This window comes from Pongo pygmaeus, chromosome 13 (genome assembly GCF_028885625.2).
Source record: "Pongo pygmaeus isolate AG05252 chromosome 13, NHGRI_mPonPyg2-v2.0_pri, whole genome shotgun sequence".
Classification (NCBI taxonomy): Eukaryota; Metazoa; Chordata; class Mammalia; order Primates; family Hominidae; genus Pongo; species Pongo pygmaeus.
The window spans coordinates 126,304,821-126,320,781 of record NC_072386.2 but is presented as its reverse complement, the minus strand read 5'-3'; the positions used below and the strand labels follow the sequence as shown (position 1 = coordinate 126,320,781).

At 54.1% G+C, this 15,961-nt stretch overlaps 1 long non-coding RNA gene across 1 annotated transcript; it reads right to left on the bottom strand.

The window, feature by feature from the left end:
• Window positions 1-913: 913 nt before the first annotated feature.
• Window positions 914-12,752, bottom strand: LOC129044106 (uncharacterized). Its single transcript, XR_008504606.2, has 6 exons — window positions 12,583-12,752; window positions 10,216-10,345; window positions 9,922-10,062; window positions 6,223-6,280; window positions 4,913-4,986; window positions 914-2,959 (listed from the first exon to the last, which is right to left on the bottom strand). It is a non-coding gene; the product is annotated as an uncharacterized LOC129044106 (long non-coding RNA).
• Between the last annotated feature and the right edge of the window lie 3,209 nt (window positions 12,753-15,961).

Sequence of the window (15,961 nt, the reverse complement as noted above, 5' to 3'; positions counted from 1 at the left end):
TGGCCTGGATGGCACAGACCAGGGCCACGCTCAGGGTGAGCAGGAGGCGCTGCATAGCTGTGGCTGTGGGTGGCTCTGAGCTCTGGAGCGAGAAGGATGCTGAAGTAGTGTGGGCTTGGGGGGCCTTATGTAGGAGGAGGGCAGATAAGAGCCCCGCCCACAGCCTCACCACGTGATTCCTCCAACCCCGTGACATCCTCCGCCCATGGGCAGCTTCCTCCACTGGGACAATGGGAGGCTCTTCCTTACAACCACCTGGGATCCTCCTCTGTGGTCCCGGCCAGGCCAGGCAGTTCCTGGCAGGGCCTCATGTGGGAGGGGCCTGGGTCGGGTCCAGACTGGCAGCCAGTGGTGTAAGCACCTTCTGGGTTGGGGCTCCTGGACAATGGCCGGTGTGAGGTCAGCACTGCGGACAGCTGGGGAAGGGGTACGGCCTGTGGGGCAGGCAGAGGGTCTGAGAGCCCCATGGCAGCCCAGGGACCCAGCAGATTCTGCACAAGTGTGGTGCTGTCTGCTCTGGGGAAAGAAGGCATCACTGCAGCCCTGGCCCCTCCCCCTGACACTGCTGTCCCCGCGTGTCACTCCCAGGGGCACCCCCGTCCCCGCGTGTCACTCCCGGGGGCACCCCCGTCCCCGCGTGTCACTCCCGGGAGCACCCCCGTCCCTGCGTGTCACTCCTGGGGGCACCCCCATCTCCGTGTGTCGCTCCCATAGCAAGTGCCCAGGATGGGAGCCAAGGATGGTGCACAGGCTGGGATTCAGCCCCATTGCCTGTACCTTCCTGTCCGGCTGGGACTCACGGGGCCTGGCTTCACTCTCCTTTGGGACGGGCCTGGCTTTAGGACGTGCTGGAGCCAGTCTGAGCAGATCCCCCCCACCTCCACCCCGAGGCAACAGGCAGGGACCACAGAGGCAATATTGACAAGGTTTATGTGGGTCAGGGGAGCCCTCGGGGGTGTTGGGTGCTGGTCCAGGCGGGGATGCATGCTCCCGGGTAGGCTGGGATCTGAGTGGATGCATGGGCCGAGGTCCCTGGACACAGGTAGGATGTAGTGAGAGCTTGCGGAGGACAAGGGGCAGGACTGAGGACCCTGGAGCTGGGCTCAGGTCTCCACCAGCAGCCAGACGAAGAGGCTGCCACCCAGATGCTGGGAGCCTGGTGCCCAGCAGGGGAAGAGGCTCCCTGAGGGCTGAGAGCCAGCCGTGGCTTCGGTGGCTTTCAAGATCCTGAATGCAGCCCACTGTGGTCACGCCTCCTCCCCCCAGCGCTACGCACTCAGGGAGGGCCGGCACGGAGCGGCTTCGGGGCAACTGTGCAGATGCCAGAGAGCAGCAGAGGCTACAGAAACGGAGGCCTGGGTGGCGTGGACAGGGCCAAGAGCGCAGGATGCAGCCACTCCGGAAGCTGGGAAAGCCATGGAAGCAGCTGCTCCCCTTCCCAGAAGTCTCCAGAAGGAAACAGCCCCACCGACTGTTTCTAGACATTTGACTCCAGAATTGTGAGACGATGCATGTGTGTTGTGTTCAGCTCCTGAGTCTGTGGTCGTTTGTCACCGCAGCCCCTGGAGGTTTATTTAGTAGCTAAACACTTGTTGGCCTTCGACAGGTGTGGAGGTTGGAAGTCCAAAGTGAGCCTCCCTGGCTACAGCCAAGGTGTCCGCAGTGCTGGCTCCTCCCGGAGGCTCCAGGGCAGGACTGGCTGGCCCTTCCCAGCTCCCTGACTGCCCGCCCGTGCCCCTGCTCACACCACGTCCCCTTCCTCGAGCCACTTGGAGCCCTCACCCTTCTGCCCCCGTCACCTTTCCCCCATGGCCAACCTCCACGGTGGCAGAGGAGGTGGCAGAGACGACATGTGAGCCATCACTGACTTTGGGAATTTGCACCCAAGCCCACGGGTGGTTACTGAGTGTGGCACGTGGCTGGGGGTGTCCCACGGGGATCCTGTGGCTTCCCGTGTGGCTGGGAGACCGGCCATGCCCTGGAGCTCCTACTGAGGGTGTGGAGGACCCAGAGGTGTCACCTGTAGGGGCGTGCGAAGAGGACGGGGGGACAGTCCTGTCCACTCACTGCCCAGGCCCCAGTCTCTTCTCTCTTAGAAAAGGAAGCTGAGGACTGGAGGAGGGGAGAGGAGCTTCACGTCGTGAGAAGAGGAACCTTCAGCTCCTGGGGCCTGGGAGGGAAGATGGAGGAGGGTTTCAGCCTCTTCCCACTCCTCTGTAGGCACCAGCCAGGCATCTCCTGTTCCCAAACAGCAAGTAGGACTAAGGCTGTGGCCAGGGAGGGTGTACCTATTCAACAGAGGGCTTCCTACACCCTGAGACACAGAGCTTGGGACATGAAATCAGACAGGGAGGGGTGAAGCCATCTCCCTTTTTCTGGAGTACATTGGCCTGGGTAGTGAGCTTAGGAGTGATTTTTTTTTTTTTTTTTTTGAGACGGAGTGCAGTGGTGTGATCTCGGCTCACTGCAAGCTCCACCTCCCGGGTTCACGCCATTTTCCTGCCTCAGCCTCCCGAGTAGCTGGGACTACAGGCGCCCGCCACCACACCTGACTAATATTTTGTATTTTTAGTAGAGACGGGGTTTCACCGTGTTAGCCAGGATGGTCTCGATCTCTTGACTTCGTGATCTGCCCGCCTCGGCCTCCCAAAGTGCTGGAATTACAGGCGTGAGCCACCACGCCAGGCCATGAGTGATTTTGCTGTTGTTGTTGTTCTTTTTCATGATCTTTTTTCATCCTTATCTACAGCGACCACACTTGACTCATAATAGACTCAAGGTCGTGGGTTGCATCGGATGCTGCATGGCATTCAAGCACCCGAAGGCAAGGAGGCTGCCAAGGTCGAGGGCTGCAGAGTCCCAGGGCCCACGGAGTCCGGCCAGAGTCTGGTGTGGACACTCTGAACACACGCGGAGGCCTTGCGGCACTCACCAAAGTTACAGCTGACTACGCAGGAATCTAGAGAGAAAGACAGGCAATCTAGAGAGAAAGACAGGCAGGGGGTCACTTCCTCCCCAGGATGCTGAGGCTTCCCCAGTCTACACGGAGTGCCCCGGCTCAGTGTCAGCTACAGCCCTTCATCCCCAAGGGAAATGAACGCCCAGAGAAAAGCAGGAAAATGTGCTTATTATCAACTCGAGTCGGGGTGAAGATCTTGCCTTTGCTTATGTTTTGGCTTTCTGTAAGCGCCTCGAAGATCATCAGGGCTTCTGGGTTTTCATGCAGGGTGTGGCCTGCAGGCAAGATGGGGTGGGGGGGTCAGGAGAGGCAGGGCCCCACTTTCCAGACTGGACACTGGCAGCTCTCCTGGGGCCTCTGGGCTCAGAGAGGACTTGCACTGCTGTCCCAGGGACCTGTCTACGTACGCAGCAGCCCCAACCCAGGCCAAACCATGGAGCAGGAGAGCCAAGGCCCTAAGGGTGAGCCCAGGACTCTGGGTGAGACCCGAGCTGGCTCTGGCTAAGAAGAGGCCTCCGAAGAAACCCTTGCCAGCCCAGCTCCAGGCTGGAAAAGTGGCCTAAGTATATCTGGGACCTGAGCAGAGGGGCCTCCTGTGTGGCTGACAGCACCCCGGGTGGTTCTCTTCTCCTTCCCCGAAGTCTGCATAGGAAGGGGTCCTACCAGGCCCCTCTACAGAGCAGAGAAGGGCTCTCCTGGGCTTGGGGACACCCTGCCCCACTGCCACACCTCCTCCTTGAGCGACATTTGATTGCAGGGGTGGTGGGGTTGGTGGGGTAAAGTGGGGAATCAGAGGTCCTGCTGTCAATGATCCTTCCCCAGAATCAGCCCCCAGCCCCTCCTGAGAGGGACCCTGTCTCCCAGCCTGTTCCCCCAACCATGCGGACGGTCATCCTGGAGAAGGGGGTCCTCCGTGTGCCCCTCACTTCCCCAGGACTCCCTGGCCCAGACTCTCCCGGTAGAGATGCTGCTTCCCAAGTCAGCAGCCCAGGGTCCCACCTCACCGAGTCCTTGCCTGTCTCCTTGGGCGCCACCCACTGGGTGTGGCCTAGCAAAAGCCAGAGGGAACCGTGGGGGCTGCACCCACATTGCCACAGAGACTTGAGGGTGGCTGACTTTGGGAGGACTCCAAGGGGCAGCCCCGCAAGGGCAGCGCCCCCATCTCCCAGGCCCTGTGACAGCAGCGTGGATGACACCACCTGTCAGGTTCACTGTGCACACGGCCCGGTCCCTCCTCTCATCCCGGGTGTTCACGATGTAGTAGTGGTCCATCTCCATGGACAGATGCAGACCTCCTGCTCCCCTGCTGTGAGGGGAGGAGGTTGCGCTCTTGTGAACTGAGTGGTTGTGCCTTTTTTAAGTTGAGTCTGAGTCTGAAATGCTAATAATTTCTGTCCCTCTATAGGAAACGGGAGGGGCCCCCAGTCAGAAGCTGAGAGCACTCGGGAGGCAGGATGGTGGCAGGGAGCAGGTGAGCCCCAAGTGCATCTCCAGGCCGGTGAGAGTCCCCCCCAGATGCTGCTCCCTCCGCTCTGGCTGACGGAGGTCAGAGGGGTCAGATGCTGGCGTTGGACAGCTTCTCTGCAGGGCTGATGTAAACACAGCTTCTGGGATGCCACAGGGACCACTGGACTCTCTGCCAGGGCCCGGCGAGGACAACGTGCCTTGTAAATGACTCCCAAATGCCAGGGAGGGGCCACGGGCCCAGAAAATGCTGTCCATGGGACCCAGGGATGGGCTGAGTCCTTCTTTCACTGCGTAATAAGTGGGGATCAGGCAGAGGGCACAGGACCCCAGGAGGGCTGAGTGCCTACCCTGGAGGCTGGCGGGGGTGAGTCAGCACAGCCTGCCAGGAGCTGCTGGATGGGTGTCCGCATGCCCCCAGGGCTGGTGCCGGATGCTGGAGTGTGGGAGCTGCTGGGACTGTGGCTCTGCTGCCTGGCAGCTACTCACAGATTCTGTACGTGGTAGAGTTGTCTGTTTTCACCAGCAGTGTCTTAAATACTGTGCAGTTCCCACTGGGGTCCCTGGAAGGAAAAATCGGAGAAAGTCATTGCTGCCCCCAGACCCATTTCTGACTCTTCTTAGCTGGGTTCTTCCAAGCAGGGGTCCCAACCCCCACGGCACCTGTCCATGGCCTGTTAGGAACCAGGCTGCACAGCAGGAGGTGAGCGGCAGGCGAGCCAGCGAAGCTTCTTCTGTTTACAGCGAGTCCCCATTGCCCGTATGACCGCCTGAGCCTCCTGTCGGATCAGCGGGGCCATTAGATTCTCATAGGAGTGCAAACCCTACTGTGAACTGCATGGGGGAGGGATCCAGGTTGCGTGCTCCTTATAGGAATTGAATGCCTGATGATCTGTCATTGTCTCCCATCACCCCCAGATGGGACCATCCACTTGCAGGAAAACAAGCTCCTGGCTCCCACTGATTCTACATGATAGTGCACTGCATAATATTTCATGATACATTACAATGTAATAATAATAGAAATAAAGTGCACAGTAAATGAAACATGCTTGAATTATCCTGAAACCATCCTTTATCCCCCGGTCCATGGGAAAATTGTCTTCCATGAAACTGATTCCTGGTGCCAAAAAGGTTGGAGCCACTGCTCCCAAGAAATGCACTGCGATGTCTCTGCCGAGGAGGACGAACCCCCTCTGCTCCATTCATCTTGATGGACTCCTGCCGCTGACCAGCACAGGGAGGTGCTCATGGCCTACCTGCCCCGACCACTGCCAGCCTCTGCTGACCCCACTACAGGCACCGAGGACCCTGGCCAGTGAAGAAGGCAGCACCTGACATTCACCCACAGGCGCAGTGCCATCTCAACCTACATGTTCACCAGGATTCCTGATGATCAGCACGTGGAAACTCCAAGGCTGCTGAACTTGACCTAGAGAAAACACTGATTCCCCTGAGGCTGAGCAGAAACCATTGGCCAATCTACAAGATCACCCTCACCCATCTCCACCACGCTTCACCCATCTCCACCGCGCTTCACCTATCTCCACTGTGCTTCACCTATTTCCACAGCGCTTTCTGCAGCCAGGAACATGCTGGGTTGGAGGAACCGCTGTCTCCAATGTCTTCATATTTTAACCTTTTTGGCACCAGGGACTGGTTTCATGGAAGACAATTTTTCCACGGAGCAGGGTAGAGAGGGGTGGTTTCAGGATGATTTACCCGCATTCCATGGATTGTGCACTTTATTTCTACTATGATTCCATTGTCATATATAATGGAAGAATTCTACAACTCACCATAGTGGAGAATCTGTGGGAGCCCTGAGCTCGTTTTCCTGCAACTGGACTGTCCCATCTCGGGGGGATGGGAGACAGTGACAGAGCATCCGGCTTTAGATTCTCATTAGGAGCTTGCAACCCAGATCTCTCACATGCGCAGGTCACAGCAGCGTCCCCGCTCTGGTGAGAATCACCCGCCAGAGCATTCGTGTTTCTGCTTCTTGTTCCTTCTCTGTGCCTCCAACTTTCCCCCGTGGCCTGGCGACAGCCACGGGCCCACGGTGCCACACACGGCGCCACACACGGTGCCACACACAGTAAGATATCTGATGGGTGGCTCAAACATCCTGGACTTGTTCCTCTTTCTTCTTGTGCTTTTTAGGCATCCACCCCTAACTCTAACCCACACCTGGGGCAGCCTCTGTGTCTTGGAAGGACACCTGGATCCCTGCTCAGGCAAAGGGGCCTGGCTACTTCTCCACACTCCTACTCCTCACTCAGCACGCGGCTCCAAGCGTGCCTCCTTCAAGGAGTCTTCCCCGGACCAGGCAGGGCCAGGTCCCTTTGGGGTGCACCTGCATCAGCACTCAGGCTCCCGGAGGCATCCATCTGCCCCTGTCCTGAGGCATGGTGGAAATGGCAGGGCAGCTTTTGCCAGCCTTCCAGTCTCTAGCCCACTGCTGGCCACAGGGGAGGCTCCAAGGTGTTTGTGGATGAAAGCGAATGAGTTGCCGGCAAAGTTGCAAAATCCACTGCAGCATTCTTGTTTCTCCCTGGACTCCCCGGACTCAGAAGGCGGCCCTGGGTGTGTCATTTCTGCCTCTAGCCCTAGTGCATCAGAGCAGTGCCCCATGGCTGACAGTGCTGAGCTGCGTGGACCTCCTCAAGGCCAAAGGCTGGGGTGCAAGGGCTGGCCAGCTCAGTTGGATGCTTGGGGACACTGGTCTCTGGGCATCTCTAAGAAACATACATTTAATACCTGGGTGCAGACAAGGCTTTTGAGAATCTTGTGCTTCTAGGATTTGGGCTGGGGCCTTGGTGTAAAGCGAGGGAGGGAAAAAGTCACCTGACACCCAGTGTGAGCCCTCTGGCTGTGACACTCACTCTTCCACAAAAACGCTGTTCCTCCGTCTCCCCGCTTCACAGGTGTCCACCACCTCTCCCTTGTCTGCAGGGAGCGCAGTCTCAAGGTAAAGTGAGCACACCTGTGTCTGATCGTGGTCACACTGGCTGCTTGCTGTGTGACCTTGAACACAGAACACCACCTTCCTGAACCTCTGTATTCTCACTTTCAGGACAAAAATATTGCTCTCATGAGAGGGTTTATGAAGGCGAGGGTTGCAGGCAAATGCTTCCTCTATGTTTTAATTAAGTCTCTGGTGTTCTTTGGGCCTGTTATTTTCTGGTTTGGTTCTCACACAGTGAAATTCTGCACATGGTCTTGAAACTTCCAGCTGTCTCATTAGCAATGCTAGCTGGGGACCTTTCACAGGTGCAGGAGGGAACTTCGTTCTGAGAGGCTATTTGCAGGAAACTATTAGCTAAAGGCTAAAACCATTCACAAGAATAAAACACTACCAGTGGGTCCAGCTGGAGAAGCTCATGTGAATAGTTGCACCTGTAACCAGACACAGCTGGGCTTCAGTGGTTTGCTTCTGGGGCACAGTGACCTACAGGAAGGTAGGGACTGCCGTATGTGTGCATTTTGCTGCTGCATCCACAGAGTCTAGAATGGTGCACTACCTGATCATCATGCCGTGAATATCTATTGGTGAATAAATGGATGGACACATGAAAGGTAGATGGTGGATGGATAGATAGTAAATGGGGGATAATGGAAGGGTGGATGGTGGATGGATAGATAGTGAATGGGGGATAATGGAAGGGTGGATGGGTGGATGGATAGATAGTGAATGGGGGATAATGGAAGGGTGGATGGTGGATGGATAGATAGTGAATGGGGGATAATGGAGGGGTGGATGGGTGGGAGATTGGGGATGAGGGTAGATGGATAGTGGGTGGATGATTGTGGGTGGATAGATGAATAGAAGGATGGATAAATAGTGGATGGTGGACCGATTTGTGGATGAATGAATGAATGGTGGATGGATTGTGGATAGATGAATGGGGGAGCAGAGAGGTGGATGAATGGCTGGATGAATAGGTAAATAATGGGTGGAAGAATGGATGGACGGAAGATGGGGGATGTAAGTCGATGAATGATAGATGGATGAAGGTGTGGATAGATGGATGGATGGGTGGAAGATAGACGGTGGGTGGTGAATTGGGTGTGAATGGATGACGAGTGGACTCATGATGGTAAGAGGGGTATGTATGGCTGGATAGATGAATGGACTGATTATGGTTGGATTATGGTGAATAAATGGATGGTGTATGGTTGGATGGAAGGATGAATGATGGATGCATGTGTGGGTTGATAGATAAATTAATGGATGAATGGGTGGATAGATGGTGGATGGGTGGATGTGTGCCTGGATGGTAGATGAGTGAATACTGGTTGGGGAATGGGTGAAAGATGGATGATGGAGTGGATGAATAAATCGTGGGTGAATGGGGGTGTGAATAGATGGACAGGTGGCCAAATGGCTAGATGGATGGGTGGAAGATAAATGGTGGATGGTTAATTGGGAGTGGATGGATGGTGGATGAATTGATGGTGGTGAAAGGGGAATGAATGGGTGGATGGATGAATGAATGGTAGATGAATGAATGGAGGATAGATGATAAAAATGCATGTATAGATCAATAAATGGATGAATGAATAAATAATGGAATAAATGGATGAATGGATGGATGAGTGGGTGGTGGGTGAATGAATAGTGGATAGATTGATGGATGAATAGGTGGGCGGATGGATGAATGATTGGATGGGTGAATGGATGGATGGATGGTTGGTTGGGTGGATAAATGGGTGTGTGTATGGATTGATAGATGGGTAGATGGGTGGAGGAATGGATGGATGGGTGGATGAATGATTAAATGGAATGAATGGCTGGATGGATGAATGGATGGATGCAGGGGTGAATGAGTGGGTGATTGAGTGGATGGATGGACAGGTGAATGGGTGGGTGGATGGATGGTGGATGGATAGATGAATGAAGAGATGGAAGGGGTGAATGTATGAATGGATGGGTGGGTGAGTGGGTGGCAGGTGAATGAATAGTGGATAGATTGATGGATGAATAGGTGGAAGGATGAGTGAATGATTATATGGGTGAATGGATGGATGGATGGATGGTTGGGCGGATAAATGGGTGTGTGTTTGGATAGATAGATGGGTGGAGGAATGGATGGATGGGTGGATGAATGATTAAATGGAATGAATGGATGGATGGATGAATGGGTGGATGCAGGTGTGAATGAGTGGGTGATTGAGTGGATGGATGGACAGGTGAATGGGTGGGTGGATGGATGGTGGATGGATAGATGAATGAATAGATGGAAGGGAGGGTGGATGGGTGAGTGGATGGGTGGGTGGGTGGTGGATGAAAAGCCCACAGAATGAAACTTTGACTCTTAGAACATCTCCTAATAATTAGCTGCCACAGGGAATAATGGTTTGTAACACCAAAGGCACTAAAGTTACCATCCTTATGTTAGGCAAAGAGGTCTTTGACAGCATGCATGCCTAATCCCCTACCAGATTTTATTGTTTTACAGGAAAAACAATAAACCCATGGCTGCTGGACTTCTTACCTTACAGAAGTGCCTGTGAGAGATTGTGGTGAGGCGCTTGGGGCAGGAAGGTCCTGGGCTGAGCCTGGAGCCTGAGCAAGCCCTCTGTGTGTGGCGTTCTTTAGCACATGGTCCAATTAAAAAGGGACCTGCTGACTGAAACTGTTAGAAGCTGGAAAGGTTGACTCCAAAGTGGCTGCAGCCTGGTGAAGAAGAGTGGCCAGCGACCTCCTTTCCATCAGCCCGGGGCCTGGATGGCAGCGAAAGCCTGAGAAACCCCCTCGCTCACCCCACGTGTCCCCACCAGGCGCTTACCTTACCGTCATTTGTAACATAAGTTACCCTGGAAGCGCTGGATCCAGAATGGTGGCAGAGGGTGAGCCGTCTCCTCTTTAAGTAGCTCCCTGTCCTGCTCCCAGCGCAGGGCGTGCCACAGTCCTTCCACCTGCAGGGAGATGCCATAGTCCCTGGAGCGTGGGGAGGGAGGCCAAGCCTTTCCCAATTCCCCCAACATTTCAGCAGACACCATTGCTGCATGACACAAATTTCTGAGGATGTGGGAATTAACTGTGAAATGGCTGAGGGTGGAAGAAGGAATAAGAGGGAAAGAGGCCGGGCGCTGTGGCTCACACCTAGAATCCCAGCATTTTGGGAGGCTGAGGTGGGAGGATTGCTTGAGCCCAGGAATTCAAGACCATCCTGGGCAACAAAGTGAGACTCCCATCTCTACAAAAAATACAAAAATGAGCTGGGCATGGCGGGATGTGTCTGTAGTCCCAGCTACATGGGAGACTAAGGCAGGAGGGCTGCTGGAGCCCAGGAGATTGAGGCTGCAATGAGCCATGTTTGAGCCATGGGTGACACTTCAGCCTGGGTGACAGAGTAAGACCCCATCTCAAAGAGAGACAGAGAGGGAGAGGGAGAGAGACAGAGAGAGAGAGAGAGAGAGAGAGAGAGAGAGAGAAATGGCAGTGGAAGAGGGTGTGGGGTTTTGTTGCAAAGCAAACTAGACAGAGATATTCAAGGGGCAGTCAGGAGTTCTGGTCCCTGATAGCCCCACATCTGTCAGCAGAAGGGGAGCCAGGCCAGGGGCTGGGACAGGGGCCCTCTTGTGAGGCCTGAAGGACCAGGGCAAGCCTTAATGTTAGGGGATGAGACAGGAAGACAGCCAGGGGCCAAAGGGGCCAGACTCAGGTGTCGACCGGTCAAGAGTCAGCAAGTGCCGTGGCGCTGGATGAGCCCAGCTCATCTGATGACCACAGCCATGGCTGCTGGGTGTGAACAGCCCACAGGTGACCAGTGCTGCCTCCTTCCCCTGCTTATCCCTGGTGCCTCTGAGCATGAGACTCGACAGTATTCTCCCCAAAGCAAGCAGCAGTCAGTCCCGCCCTGGGCACACAGGCCTTGGGCCTGGCCACTCGTGTCTGTTCTTGCAGTGTAGGCTCCCGCCTCCCTGGGGTCCCACGCTGCTGGACTGTGGTGTCTCTGGTGCACAGGTGGGGACTTCCCAGGCCCAAAAACCACAGATGAGTATTGGATTGAAAGAGCGAGTCCCTGAGACCTGGGGAGGGGACCGAGGCTGTGGAGGAGGTGGGAATGCAGGTGAGGCAGTGGGGAGAGGTCCTTAGGCCCGGGGGGAGGAGAGTGTGGCCAGAGGCCGAGTGGCTCTCAGAGAAGGGAGGGAGGCTGTGTGGAGCAGGAATCCTGGACACAGCTGTGGGGGCCAAGGTGCTGGGGGGCCTGGTCCACCAGCCTGAGCATCAGGAGCTCCTGTGTCCAGGCCACGTCAGCCCAAGCAGAGGCCCAAGAGTCTCAAGAAGTCAAGGCCATGGCGACCCCTGGGGAAGTTAGGACCAGAGTCGGGGCACTTGCCGCCCTTAAGTCTTTTCTGTAATAATGCCATGAACTTGTAAAAGTCATTTAATCTTGACAAGAACTTGTGGGGTTTTGTTTGTTTGTTTGGTTGGTTGGTTGTTTTTGAGACTGAGTCTTGCTTTTTTGACTAGACTGGAGGCCTCTGCCTCCCAGGTTCCAGTGATTCTCCTGCCTCAGCCTCCCGGGTAGCTGGGATTACAGGCATGTGCCACCACACCCAGCTAATTTTTGTATTTTTAGTAGGGACAGGGTTTTACCATGTTGGCCAGGCCGGTCTCGAACTGCTGACCTCAGATGATCCGCCTGCCTTGGCCTCCCAAAGTGCTAGGATTACAGGCGTGAGCCACTGTGCCTGGCCAAGAATGGGTTTTATACGACCCCTGATGCGTTGCCCTTGCAAAATGAAAACTCAGAAAAGGGGGATTCCCCACAGCTTAGCTGTTTCTGGGAGATGAAGGTACTCAACAAAACCCTCCCCAAACCCTGCCCCTAGGAGAGGCTTGGTGAGCTGGGATGGGATTTTCACCTCACCAAGATGTCCGTTGGCCTCTGAGCAGTCACCCTGCAGTGGAGACACCAGCTCTGCCTACAGGAGTGAGTTTGCCCGGACACTGTTTGGCACCCCCTTCTCTACCCATGGGACGCCACCAAAGGCACAAGGGGGACCCTTCAGCCGATGACGTCCCCCAGGGCTTGGGTCGCTGCTGTGCGACGGGTGCGAGGCTGGGCATCCGGTCCAGGGTCTGGAGACCGTGGCCCAGGAAGTGGCTCTCGTGTGTGCCCACCTCACCCTCCCGAAGCTCTCACCTTCTCAGCAGGGGCGGGAACCACCTGGGTCCCCTGGGATCACAGCGTGGAAAGCAGGTTCAGCCCCAGGGTCAGTGGGAGTGGCTGCATCGTGGCTGTGGCCCCGTGTCGGCTCCGGGCTTGTGCTGCCAGGCCGGCTATGGCAACTCTGGCTCTCTCTGGTTGTCCATTTATTCCCTGACTGGGCTGACTGGGAACTGGGTGAGTTTCCAACTCACTTGTTTTTCACAATGGCCACAGACCATCCCAGCAGAGGTGGGGCCATGCTGGAAAAACACTGACCGTTCTGTAAAGCATCCTGTTTATCCATCTTGGACCCTGTTTTCCTAAAGCTTCACCTCAAGGGAGAATGTCACCAAAGCAGGAGGAGTGAAAAGATTTCTTGGAACAACAACAAATACATGGTCTGCTGGCTCCTCCTCAGTCCCTCGTGTCTGGCTGTGCTGCTGGCTGCAAATCTATCCCCATCACTGGCACGTGGCTCCATGAGGATGTGAGCAGTGACAGCTCCACCATTGCACCCAGGCCCCACTGAACCCTGAGCAGAGTGTGTCAGAGCCACGTCAGCCCTGAACCCACAACCAGCAGAGGCAATGTCCGGCTGCCCTTTCCTGACCGGCTTCTCAGCCCCAGGCCCCGAGGCCCCGTCTGTGCTTCCCAGGGAAGGCTTTTCTTGGACTCCGCTTTCCTCTCTCGCCTTCCTCCCCCGATTCTCACTATCTCCCTTTCCAACCCTCCATCTCTCTCCATGCCAAAATGGCTCCTGTTTTTGTTCCTCTTCTGGGGGATCTCAGCCTCTCCTGGTGTCTTGGGCACCCTTTCTTGACTTCCAAAGCTTCATTCTGGATGTGCATCTCCTGAATTCTAGGTTCTTGTATGTAGCTGCCAAATGGACACCTCCCTCCTGATGCCCCACAGCTTTGACCTTCAGGACACCTCTGAACAAGCCCACACCTCTACAAATACCCCTGGGTGTTGCCAACGATATTTCCATCTTCCTCCAGTTGGCCTTTCCATTTTGCCTGTAAGTTATGACTCATCTTTCAGACCTATCTCCTCCTGTCCAATCTCCCTGCCATTTCTCTATTCCCCAACTTAATTAGTGTTTTAAAAATGGGTACACTGTGGCCAGGAGTGGTGGCTCATGCCTGTAATGCCAGCACTCTGGGAGGCCAAGGTGGGTGGATCACGAGGTCAGGAGATTGAGACCATCCTGGCTAACATGGTGAAACCCCATCTCTACTAAAGTACCCATGGGTGGTGGTGGGTGCCTGTAGTCCCAGGTACTTGGGAGGCTGTGGCAGGAGAATGGCGTGAGGCCGGGAGGTGGAGCTTGCAGTGAGCCGAGATGGCACCACTGCACTCCAGCCTGGACGACAGAGCGAGACTCCATCTCAAAAAAAAAAAAAAGAAAAAAAAAGTACATTGCTTGATGCACCTCCTAGTGTGCTCCCCTTCAGTCCCATTGGTTGAACTGTTTTACTGATTCTGGATATGCAGTGGATGGATGGATGGATAAATTGGTAAATGAATGAATAATTGGATGGGAGGGATGAATGGGTAGATGCATGGATGATTGGATGGAATGAATAAATGGATGAATGGATGGATGGGTAGATGTATGGATGATCAGATAAAATAAATGGATGGATGGATGGATGGATGGATGGATGGATGGATGGATGGATGGGTGAATGGATGGATGGATGGATGGGTGGATGGATGGGTGGATGGATGGATGGGTGGATGGATGGATGGGTAGATGAATGGATGGGTAGCCAGATGATTAGATGGAATGAATGAATGAGTGGATGGATGGATGGATGGGTCGATGGACAGATGACTGTGTGGAATTGAAGCAGGAAAATAATAAAAGGAATTGGAAGTTGGATAAAAGGCAGAATGAGTAAAAGCAGAAAGCAGAAGCAAGGCAAAGGGATGGGTGAGCAAGAGGCAAGATAGGAGACAGAAACTGAGCAGCCAAACAAAAGTAAGATAAAAAAGCAAGTAAAGAAACTCCATGGCCAGCAAGATCTGGACCAAACCAGTAAGGGGCAGCTCCTCAAAGATAGGCATGCACAGTAGAGAGAAAAAGTATCCTTATCATGACCCCATATGATAATCAGCTCATTAAAGCTCATGCATATGGACTGCATATCATTTATGTACTTAAAATTATGGGATAGAGGCAACAAGCAAGTGCACAAGGGCCAAAGTTACTAAGCAACCAACCTATTAATCAAAAGGCAGATGTTGGCTAAAGATTAGGCAGCCTTGGGAATAAAAGAAAAAAAACACACATAAAAAGACCCAAAGTATACCAAACTAATGCTGATCTCATCTTGCAGAGGTCAGCCCACTCTCCCCTCTCTCAGAGTGCTACTGTGCTTAATAAACTTTTGCTGTTTGCTTTGCTATTTGTGTGTGCCACGTCAAATTCTTTGTTCAGGACACCAAGAGCCTGGAACTGCACAGCACCATCTGGTAACAGAAGGAATGGATGGATGAATGGATGATTGGATGGAATGGATGGATAGATGAATGGATGGATGGATGGATGGATGGATGGAGGAATGGGTAGATGGATGGATGATTAGATGGAGAGATGGATTGGCAGATGGATGGATGGTGGATGGGGGTAGAGAGGTGGTGAATGGATAGATGGAAGGGTAGATGGATGGGTGGATATGGATATTATATATGGATGTATGGATAAATGGATGGGTGGAGGGATGGATGAATGGTAGATGGCTTCATTTACTCATATTGAATAGGTCATTTATCTTCTCACTTTCATGACTTCTCCAGCTTGCCAAGGTGCTTTCATGTTCAGTATCACTTTTGACTCCTCCTATGGCTTCCATTCCTTCCAATCATCCATTCATTCACCCACGTACCATCCATCCACAACCCTTCCTTCCATCCATCCATCCATCCATCCATCCATCCATCCATCCATCCATCCATCCTTCCATCCATCCACCCACCCACCCATCCATCCATCCATCCATCCATCCATCCTTCCATCCATGCACCCATCCATCCATCCATCCATCCATCCATCCATCCATCCATCCATCCATCCATCCATCCATCCTTCCATCCATCCATCCATCCATCCATCCATCCATCCATCCATCCACCCATCCATCCACCCTTCCTTCCATCCATCCATCCAACCATCCATCCATCCATCCATCCATCCATCCATCCATCCTTCCATCATTCCTTCTCTCAAACACCATTTTTGGTGCCATGTGACCTGTTTTCGTAGTCACTGCTATTTCCACATTGCCTCAGTGGAGGTGGCAAGAATGAGATGGCATTGTGCCAAGTACCTGATTTTTCCAATTGCCTGCTCCACCCTGACTATATTCTG